Below are 10325 nucleotides of genomic sequence, written 5' to 3'. Positions count from 1 at the left end.
TACAAGAACACTGCACATTGTAGTCGAAATACGTATCTGTCATGGATACCAAAATTTAGTGGAATTAAATGGAAGATAACCTTTTTTTTGCTGTTTTACACAGAATTTTAGATTTTGATGAGTTTCGTAGTTTCATCTTTTCGTGACTTCAATTAATTGTAGTTAAAATTTTCTTTAAAAAAAATGCAATTACATTTTATTCTTCCTTAAATGGCCAAAATTGGTAAATAACGTTCATCAGTTTCAACAAAATTCGATGATCCAATAAGTAAACATAATTTTAAATTAAGAGATTTATTAAAGCTTTGAAATCTAATATATAATAACATATGATGCTAGGGGAATTGGCTCTAATGTTGGCCTATGGATTTATGATTATAAGATTGGGCCCATTGCTAAAAATCCGCTATCTAGATGAACGCGTCACTGGGACGGTAATAATGGATATTTTTGGTCGCTATTGTAAATTTAGTCAATTGCAGAATTTTTGTTTGGGCACAAATTAGGGGCATTTAGGCCGATATTACATCCATTTCCCCTACTGGGATAAGTTGCTGCGATCTTAAGAACTAATCTAATCTTATTTAATCTAATCTAACACAATCTCAGCCAGTACGAGAAAGAATTCTGGAAAGTCATTAGGTTAGATAAGACCTAATCATTATTCTGGTCAACATTGATGTTTGCCGGCCAGGCCTATGTACTGCGTTGCATTTGCCGTAAAGATGATTCTGTGAATTGATTCGAGTTTAAATAAACCGTACCATATTCGAAGCAGTTCCTAAATCGACGCACTCCATAACGTTCGACTATTTTAAATAATTATTTTTGAAATGTTACTTCGGCAAATATTAGTTTCAGTGCCTAAGGATGATGGTGTTGCAAGGTTTTAAAAAATATCTTGTCAAAAAAGACGAGTGAGTCATCATTATGAACGCGTCTTATATGGTTCCTAGCATGGTATATCTAAACAGCGATGCATTTCGTGAATCTTCAGGGGCGTAAGGATGCGTGGACATACCGTACCAAACGCTCCGAGTTAGGTTATGAGTGAATGTAGCAGTAATATGTAACGTAATGAATGGTACATAAAATATAGTGTAATGGAATGATCTCAATGATTTCCATTCGACGTTTGTCAGCTGTAAGCTTCTGGCACTTGAAACACTTGACACTTGAAAGTCCTACCTCGGCAACATGATCGCACTGAACGATGGGACGTTGAGGGTTTGGTAGCTTGAAAGCGGCCCCAGAAACAAGCTGGGAGATATTGTAGGTCCTGCACATCGTCGATGTACCTACAATCGCTGAGTTCCGAATGGATGATCTTCCGTTCCTGATGATTGGCCATTTGCACCAGGAATTGAGCTGCTCGTCAAAATAACATCTTGAATCTCGGTTTTAGTGGCGACCCAGAACCGAGCAATTCACCCAAGTATAAATATAACACCGAACAACGCCATTTCATTTAAACTAATTTGCTGTGATCTTAAGAAGAGTGCATAAACTACGCTGATACTAGTCAAACCTCCACCCTCCCTAAATGGTCATCTTAGTTTTTGGATTGTCCCTTACCCAAGTTACCATTTGAAAGTTAAATTGCCCTTTTGGCTATACACAACTTAACAAACCATTTTAACTGTATACGCCCATTTTTAACTATACCAGTTTTTGAAAATTCTGATGAGACCTCTTATTTGGTAAATTGTTTTCTTGGTAGTTTCCGAAACTTTTGAAAATTTCAAAGTCCTGTAAATTTATTTTTAAGATGGAATGCCCCCACTCACCCGGCGGTGAAGACATTTTCTAGATCTTGTTCAAGGCTTTTTCTGATTCATTCGCGTGATGAGTAGACTTATGTTCGTAAAACTACATAGAAGCTCAGGGAATTGAGTAGAAAATCTGGAAACATTCCAGAGCTGCAGCAAATGTTATAGAAGTTCAGTTTACTTTGTAGAAGCTCAGCGATCTTGATGGAGTTTCAGTGAACTTTGTAGCAGTGCAAATAATTTGGAAAAAGTTCAACGAAAATTGCAAAAGATCAGTGAACTTTGTAAATCTTAGTATTGAACTTATTAGAAAATTAGTGGGTTTTAAAGAATTTCGGGAAAATGAATCGAAGATCAGGAAACTTCTGTTAAAATTAGGCAACTCTGCAAACACTCGGAAAACATCGTAGAAATGAGAACTTTCATCAAAATTGGGAAACTTCGTAAATGTTGAGGGAACACTGTTTAGTTTTGAGACTAGACGAGACTCACCCTAATGGCTCAACCAAAACTTCCGAGTAACTAACTCAGTAGCATGAGACCCCTGAACTGTGTCAAAGGGCCGGTATGCTACTGGGTAATTCGGAGGGGCTACGCGGAGCAAAGTGTGCAGAAACTGTGGGATTTCTATTGCGATGTGGGTGGAAAAAGCGCGGATTTTGAGGAATTATTGGGCTATTGTGGGGTGTTCTATGGGTTTCTGCTGCTTTGGTACGTACCGGTGGTGTTTGCTGGACGATGTAGCCATGGCGCTCGTGGATGGTGCTTGTGTGGAGGCCGCGATGGCGGTCCGTGGCTTGATCAGTTCATAGACAATGGCGGATCGGTGGTTTCGACTGGTCTTGAAGATGGCGCCTGGTGACTGGAGCTGTGGCGGATTGAAGGCTTGGGTTTGCGCGTTGCAATAGCGGTTTGCAACCAGGGAATGTAGCGATCCCTGTGCATCTGCCGAAGTAGCCTTTTCTGGGTCAACGGCGTCTCCCTTCGTTGGCGAATATAGGTTGACCGTGACAAGGCCACCTTGGTCGAGCCGAGAAGGGCTTTCCTCTTTATCGATTAGGACATCCGAGTCCGAAGATGCTCTCCTTTCTGGCGATTATCAAGCCGGAGAGTGGAAGGTCCAAATCGAATTTGGTCAAACTTAGTTACCTAAACGAACACCAGGAACAGAAAAAGGTCGTTCATTGCACTTTGCGGCACTTTTTTCGGTTCATTTTGGTACTGACTTATATTAAATCATGTCTTGTAGGCACGAACGCCGGAAAACTTGTGAGCAATGTTTGACTATCCCAGATATCAAAAGCCCTCTTTTTCTCATCCAGTTTTCAATCCGTTCACTATTTCCTCCATTGTCGTTCCTTGTAGCTTATCACCACCCATCCATATCATCTCCTTCTCCTGTTAAGTTTTCTCTCACAGTTGATCACAACACCCTTTCGATTCTGTCTCGCCCAGTTTTGTTTATAGAAATATCGATTTCAAACTAATCCTACTAACACAAATTTATACGTTTTCCAATTACAACAATTTTACCAACAATCCTAATAATCCAACTAAATGCTCAGCAAACATTTTGAGGTACTAAGAATTTGTATTTAAAGATCTTCTTCGAATTTCAGCGATCTCCGTTTTTTTTTTAAATTTCATAGCAGTTTTTCAGGAACATTATTAAAAAAAAAAAAACACGAAGATCGTTCTGGAAGTTTTGGGAACTTTATATAATTTCAGAAAACTTACCAGAACCCAAGATTTTCTCGTAGAATAGCTTGAGGGTATTTTTGACGCTCGGAAAAGTTCAAATATGTTCTGTGGTTTTGGTAGAATTAAGAAAGCTTAAAAAATGGAGCGCAGAAGATGTTCAGGGAGCTTCGTAGAAGTTGAGGTAATTTTCTAGAAGCTATGGGAATCTTGCAGATGTTCAGGAAACATTGCGTTTAGGAATTGGTTGGAAATGCTACCTAACTTGAAACTTTAGTGTTTGCGTTTAAGTTATAAGAAATTTCTACAAGATCAGAATTTTTTTTAGAAACCTAATGATATTCAAAGAAATGATGATGTAGTACTTACTTAACGAGAGGCCACCGACTTAGCGACACCCTCATAAGTGCTACGGAGTTGAAGGGTTGGGTAGGGTATTCGGTTAGGATTTACCTCAAGTTGGCGATGCAACCAAAAGTATGTATTGTTCATTTGTTGTTTATTTAATCTCTCGATAGCCGGCTATCGAAAGAACATATTGATTTTGTTTAGTGATCATGAATTTTAAGAGTCACGATGGAGAGCTTGAGATTAAACCCATGATTTTCTGCTCAGAAAGCAAAATCGATCCCTCCAGGGACATCGAGCATCTCATAGTCCACAGCGTTTCGCGTCAAAGCACGAATATAGGGATGAACTATCTACTAATAACTATTATTTACGATAATTACATGAAAGAAATAAAATATAAACTACAAACAAAACGTGACTACTAAAATTTCAAAAAGATATCCTCACAAATATATTTCACGCAACCAGGAATCTCAAAACCATTAGACCTTAACGAATTGATAATAATAATAATAATAATGATACTCTGCACATGTTAGACACAAGAAGAGGCCAAAAAGCAAGCGTCCGTCACACAAAACCCGCCAAATCCACTTGCAGTCACAATCAACGATTCTACGAGTCGCGAACGCTCACGAATCATAAAAACGCTGACTGCGCCACTCTGAAAGCGAAATTGACAGGCTCTATGCGTCAAACACCCGCCTTCCAATCTCCTCCCGCATCCAACAACACAAATCTCCACTACAACATCCAACGAATAAAACTCCGAAAATCACTCATCTGTAGCAAGGGAGTGGAAGCAACCCTGCATGCAACCATTCTTCATGACACACTTTTTCTGCCTATCTTTCTATTAGGTCTGTAGACATGCGTTAGCTTGGAAACTTCTAACCAAACTGGGAAAGCTGAAGCATTAAGAAGGTGATATGTGTCACTATAGGAAATCATCATTGTTGCAAACATAAAGAAATAAAACATAACCCTTTGCTTCAGTACCGTCAACCTCCATGTCCATGGGGAGGGCATGATCCATTCACTTTCTGGAACAATAATCACGAAGAGCATCCACAAGAGAGTAGTAGTAGTGGCCATGTTTTTCCAGAGTGGCTGGGTGGATATACAATAAACAACAAGATAAGAATGTCAAGGCTCAACTAGTACGGGCACATCCTTAGGAGGGATCCAGGCTGAATTTTTAAAACGGCACTCAAGTACAGAATACTAGAACCCAAGAAAATTGGAAGACCGGCATACATGTATTCGACAGGCCGTGACGAAGAGCAAACCACTAAAATTCTGTATAGTAGCATGGTGGAGTTGGAATTTGAGACTAGCAGCGACTCTGACTGGGATAGTGAAACAGAAGACCTAGCTCCTTCAGACTTCTCCGAATTCAGTTAGATTCTGGCGACGAAGTCATTCCGAGGCAACGACAATAACAACCCACAAAGCACCCCCAGTCAACCGACGATTTAGGTAAGTTCACACGATCGTTATATTAACATGCTACCCCAATAGATTCCTATTGAAATGTGTTAGCAGTGCCTTTTTAACCACCATTGATTGTCTCTTCTGGCGTTCGAATAGCGGATCTATACGAAGTTGGTTGGAAATGCTATCTAACATAAAGCTTTAGCGTGATAATTTATTAGCCAGAGAATGGTCTTAAAAGAGGGTAGGTAGATGTTTCGTTAGAGTACGGCAGTATGAAAATTAAATGGAAGTTGAAAATGAGCGAGTTGGACGTCCAATTGCTGCTAAGACGTTGTTGCTTCAACGTGAATGTTGGTGGACGGGTGATTTCTCAGTGACCTCTGTTGGTGAACAGACAGGATGAATCGAACCCCGTGTTTCGATCGGTGGTGGTGACTGCATCAGATGAAAGGGTGCTAATTTAATTGAATTTTTGTAAGAATAAAAAACTTGCCTGAGACCCTCGTGGCGATTGACATCAGATTCCGATTTATTTAATATATTTTAGCATATGAAAAATCATAACTCCCGTGTAAAAAAAGGATGTACTACATTTTATTATTAAATGTATCCGAACATCAAAAACAAATTTCAGGGCTCAACCGGGATTTGAACCCGGGACCTCTCGCACCCAAAGCGAGAATCATGCCCCTAGACCATTGAGCCACTTGTCATGTGGTTCCAATAATAAATAAGAAAAAAAAATAAACATCAATGCCGTTTACGAAGAAGTAAAGTCAGATCATGGAATCTGTTAACTCTCGTTTCTGAGTTTACGTAATTTACTGTCAACATAATTTTAAATACCACCATATCTCTCTTTGATGTGAGATTTGTGTAAACAAGATGCATTAAGAAAATACCCTCAAAATTGGTTTGAGTGTAAATGTCATGTTTTCGAAATGTTGTGGCAAAAATATTCAAATCGCCATATTATGTGCGGCTGCCCCTGTTCCCTGATGAAAGAAGGAACACTTATGTTTGAGTTTATGTATGTATCACATGTTTAATTTAATTACTCATGTTCTACGCTATAAGAATAAAGATCATATCATTTAAAAATTAACTCTGTGAGATTTTAACAACCAGTTTCAACATCAAACAGCTCAACCAAATCGAACAGCTTTCAGAATGTAGGTTAATAACGCAGTCTGGCCGAATTCGAATTAGGTGCCATAAAGCTTGCTGCCAATAATGTCGATGCCTTTTCGCGACACAGATAGCAGAAAGCAAGCCCGTAGTGCTCAAATTATCTTCCAATTGAAGTAGATAACTGATGACAGCCTTGAATCAATAGAAAACTGGTTGCCGAATTAAATACGTCTCAATTAGAGAAGCCGTTTCATCCGAATCCAGGTGCCATTTGGTCTAGTGAACCATCAATTGCCTACAGATTTCTCAAACGCACCTGACGAGCCGCAATCAATTGATATGCGTATCAATCCGAAGCTTCGGCGAGAGGGGTTTATGCTTTAATTGAAAACTTAATAATACATCACTGCCCTTTTGTTGTTGTGGAATCTCGCCCCCCCACAGCGAAATGCCAACCACTCATCGAAAGGAATTTACTACGAACTACGCTAACTTACCTAAAGCCTAGGCTCGCTTTCGTCGCACTAGGGTCAGGTGTGTTCTTGCAGTTGGACAGAAATCAATACGGATTGATTTTCCTTCATCCTGAAGAAGTTTGACCTCCATTGGAAGGACAAGGGGAAATCGGAGGAAATTTCTAGAGAACAAAACCCCGTCGCAGTGTGAGTGACAACTAGTCAATCACATCCAATATGAATTGCTCATCAAACAATTTTACAGCGAAATGACCATATTTCAGTAGTAATAGAACGAGTTAATTAATGCGCTTCTTAGCTAATGGTCCCGTCGCGGTGCGATGTAATTCGATGACACTGTATAAAACGTTCATCACTCTTGGGATGTATAGTATTGCTGTCGTCGTCGTCGGCGCGCTGCCCACATTCTCGCGTTCTATTTGTGCCTTGCGTTCCGCGTCGCAATCAAAATGTGATGATGATGACGCCATGTCGGCCGTTGTCTTGCCTACCTCTGCTTTTATACATTGTTGTTGTTGTTGCTGCGATCCGGTTGGTTGTTGTTCATTTTTTGAATGTGTGGCTTCTTAGCAGCAGTAAATTTGTTTCGAAGATGTGCGCTTGGTCAATTTATACCGAAGGGGGTATAGCTCAGTGGTAGAGCATTCGACTGCAGATCGAGAGGTCCCCGGTTCAAACCCGGGTGCCCCCTCGCTGATATTTTTTGCCACTTAGGTTGACAGTAAATCAGTAATAATTTAAGTAACATTTAGAGGCAATTTATCAAATGTTGCTTATCCTTGAAACATACAAGATTGAATACAATGCTCACACGGTCGAATAGTTATAGAATAGATGTATTAGTTGTGGCTATACGTATTATATTGAAACACATTATAAGAGGAACGTATAGCCATAATAGGGTACATCTACCCTGACTCTAAAATGAGTAGGATTTCATTACACATCTTTGAAAGTGTGGTTATTCACTTTTAGAAGCTTCTGACTAAAAAAACACAGGCAGAACAGTAAATCTGAGTAGGTACGCAATAAAGGAGTTTTTTTTTTCAATATGTATGGATCAAAATCCAAAATATAGTTAATTGACGTTGATTGTAGCCACCGAAACCGGTAACCGGATTATCCGGGTTAGGTCACATAATGCACGAAACCAACAATTGTCCTCAGCAAGGTACTGAATTAATTAGTTGCACCTATTGGCATAATTTTATGATGGTAAATCAAAAGCGTGTACAAGCGATTGTTTCTCTCGGACCAGAAATTTGTGGCATCGTGAGTGAAAATTTTAATTTCAGTTTATGCGCTGCAAGGTGCGTGAAAGAGCTTGACACGATCGGTGTTGAGTAAGTAAGTTTTTTCGAATGAAATTGATATCGAAAGTGTACCAAAAGTGCTTCTGAACGTGTTACGCAGTTGGGTGTGGTGAAATTCGCGGTTGTTTTCAGTGAAAATTCAGTATCACAAATTTGCTCACCGAGTCCCCTTTTTTTTGCCGTTCGACGACATCGGGAATGCGCTCCCGGATATATTGATTTGGTGAGTACGTTCCAGTTGAGGATTGTTCTTGTACATTTCTCGATTGCATTTTCGAGGGGACGTGTCTGCTTTTGTGGGCAGTGCGTTTGATGGTCGGTTTGGTAGTATCCTTTTAAATATAATGTCTAATGTCCAAATAACCTCGATTTTCGGTCTATTGATTCAATACTTTAGTATTATATTTTCAAAACATACAATGATGCATTATGTCATTTCATGGCACATAAAACAAAAAGTGTGTGTATAGGCCCCAAAAATCTAGGTTATTTGTATTTTGTAAAACATCTTTATTTTTTATTATATTTTTTTATTTTATTACATATTTTATATACATTATATATTACATGATTATATATAAATTCATAATGTAAATTACAATAAATACTGGGACGGGAGGGAGCATCAGGGCATCATTGAAGTTGTAACTGGACAATGGAGTGGAGTGCCAACCGGAGTCTAGGAGGGAATGTGTACTATCATTTTAGATAGTTACATTTCACTCCAACAGTTGCAATGAATTTGACGCGCTCTTCTTAAACAAATCATCCCGTGGAAAGCTTAACATGCATTGCGAATTTTATTATTCATTTTGTTGGATCATATTGTTGGAAGGAGATTCTCTTATTCCCGCGGGTTTCGCGTAAGTGCCTCTGCTTACGGGCCCGTCCAACCCTTTTTGGCCCTTCATACAGCAGTATGTTGAATTCAGAATGATGACGGAATTTGATATTGCTGTTGAGTGGAGCCGCATGCAGGGCAAGACCCAAGCTAGGATGGTGGCTACTTACATACATACATACAAAAGCGTGTACAAGCATTACTTACTTGGTATTATTGTAAATTAATGAAATTGGGTTGTTAGCGGAATGCTTAAATAAAGCAGCAAAAAAGGTTATCATCCATTTAATTCCACTTAATTGATTTTGGTATCCATGACCATAAAAACCAAAGATTTAAGTAAGCTAAAGGAGAAAAATCTATACAACTCTCTAATAAGGAAAATCCCCAAAGGCTTGGTAGCCATCACAATGAAGTAATGAAATTGCGTTGTTACCGGATTACCTTCCCTAAAATTTGGAAAACCTCATTTCTAGTACCTATCTTTAAATCTGGTCGAAAATCTGACGTACGTAATTATCGTGGAATAGCCATTATCTCTTGCATTCCTAAGCTTTTCGAGTCAATTATCAACGAAAAATTATTTCTCCAAATCAAAAATAGAATTACTGACATGCAACACGGCTTTTTCAAGGGTCGTTCGACCTCGACCAACTTACTTGAATTTATAGACTATTCATTGAATGCAATGGATAATGGAAACCACGTAGAAGCTCTCTATACAGACTTTAGCAAGGCATTTGACCGCATTGACATACCAATGTTACTCTTTAAACTGCAAAAAATTGGAATTAAGTCAGGGCTCCTGAAATGGCTTGAATCATATTTAACTAACCGCCAACAAATAATTAAATTCAACGGAAAGAAATCGAGCCCAATTCAAGTCACTTCAGGCGTCCCCCAAGGCTCTCATTTGGGACCTCTCCTTTTTATTCTATACGTAAACGACATATCTTACATTCTCAAAAAACTTAAATTGCTTATTTATGCCGACGACATGAAGCTCTTTTTGGAAATAAGAAATGAAGAAGACATCAATATATTCCGGAATGAAATACACATATTCTACATATGGTGCAAAAAAAGTCTACTAGAATTGAATGTAAAAAAATGTAACTTAATATCATTTAGTAGAAAAAGAACAACTTCAAATATTTCAATTGCATTAGGAAATCAAACTGTAGACAAATGTGAAAGAGTTAGGGATTTAGGAATTATCTTAGACTCTAAGCTAACTTTCATAGACCATTACAATACAATTATTCACAGGGCAAATAACATGCTAGGCTTTATCAAGCGCTTTTGCTAT

The 10325-nt window shown here is 38.7% G+C and overlaps 2 non-coding genes across 2 annotated transcripts; one reads left to right on the top strand and one right to left on the bottom strand.

The window, feature by feature from the left end:
* Window positions 1-5888: 5888 nt before the first annotated feature.
* On the bottom strand, window positions 5889-5960 carry TRNAP-UGG (transfer RNA proline (anticodon UGG)). Its single transcript has one exon. It is a non-coding gene; the product is annotated as a tRNA-Pro (tRNA).
* Window positions 5961-7481: 1521 nt separating this feature from the next.
* TRNAC-GCA (transfer RNA cysteine (anticodon GCA)) lies at window positions 7482-7553 on the top strand. The gene has a single exon. It is a non-coding gene; the product is annotated as a tRNA-Cys (tRNA).
* Window positions 7554-10325: the final 2772 nt, after the last annotated feature.

The sequence above is a fragment of the Ochlerotatus camptorhynchus genome, unplaced genomic scaffold (genome assembly GCF_037179485.1).
Source record: "Ochlerotatus camptorhynchus isolate MF236.1 unplaced genomic scaffold, CSIRO-AGI_Acam_v1.1 ptg000040l, whole genome shotgun sequence".
In the NCBI taxonomy this organism is placed as follows: Eukaryota; Metazoa; Arthropoda; class Insecta; order Diptera; family Culicidae; genus Ochlerotatus; species Ochlerotatus camptorhynchus.
This window is presented reverse-complemented; position numbering and strand designations above follow the sequence as displayed.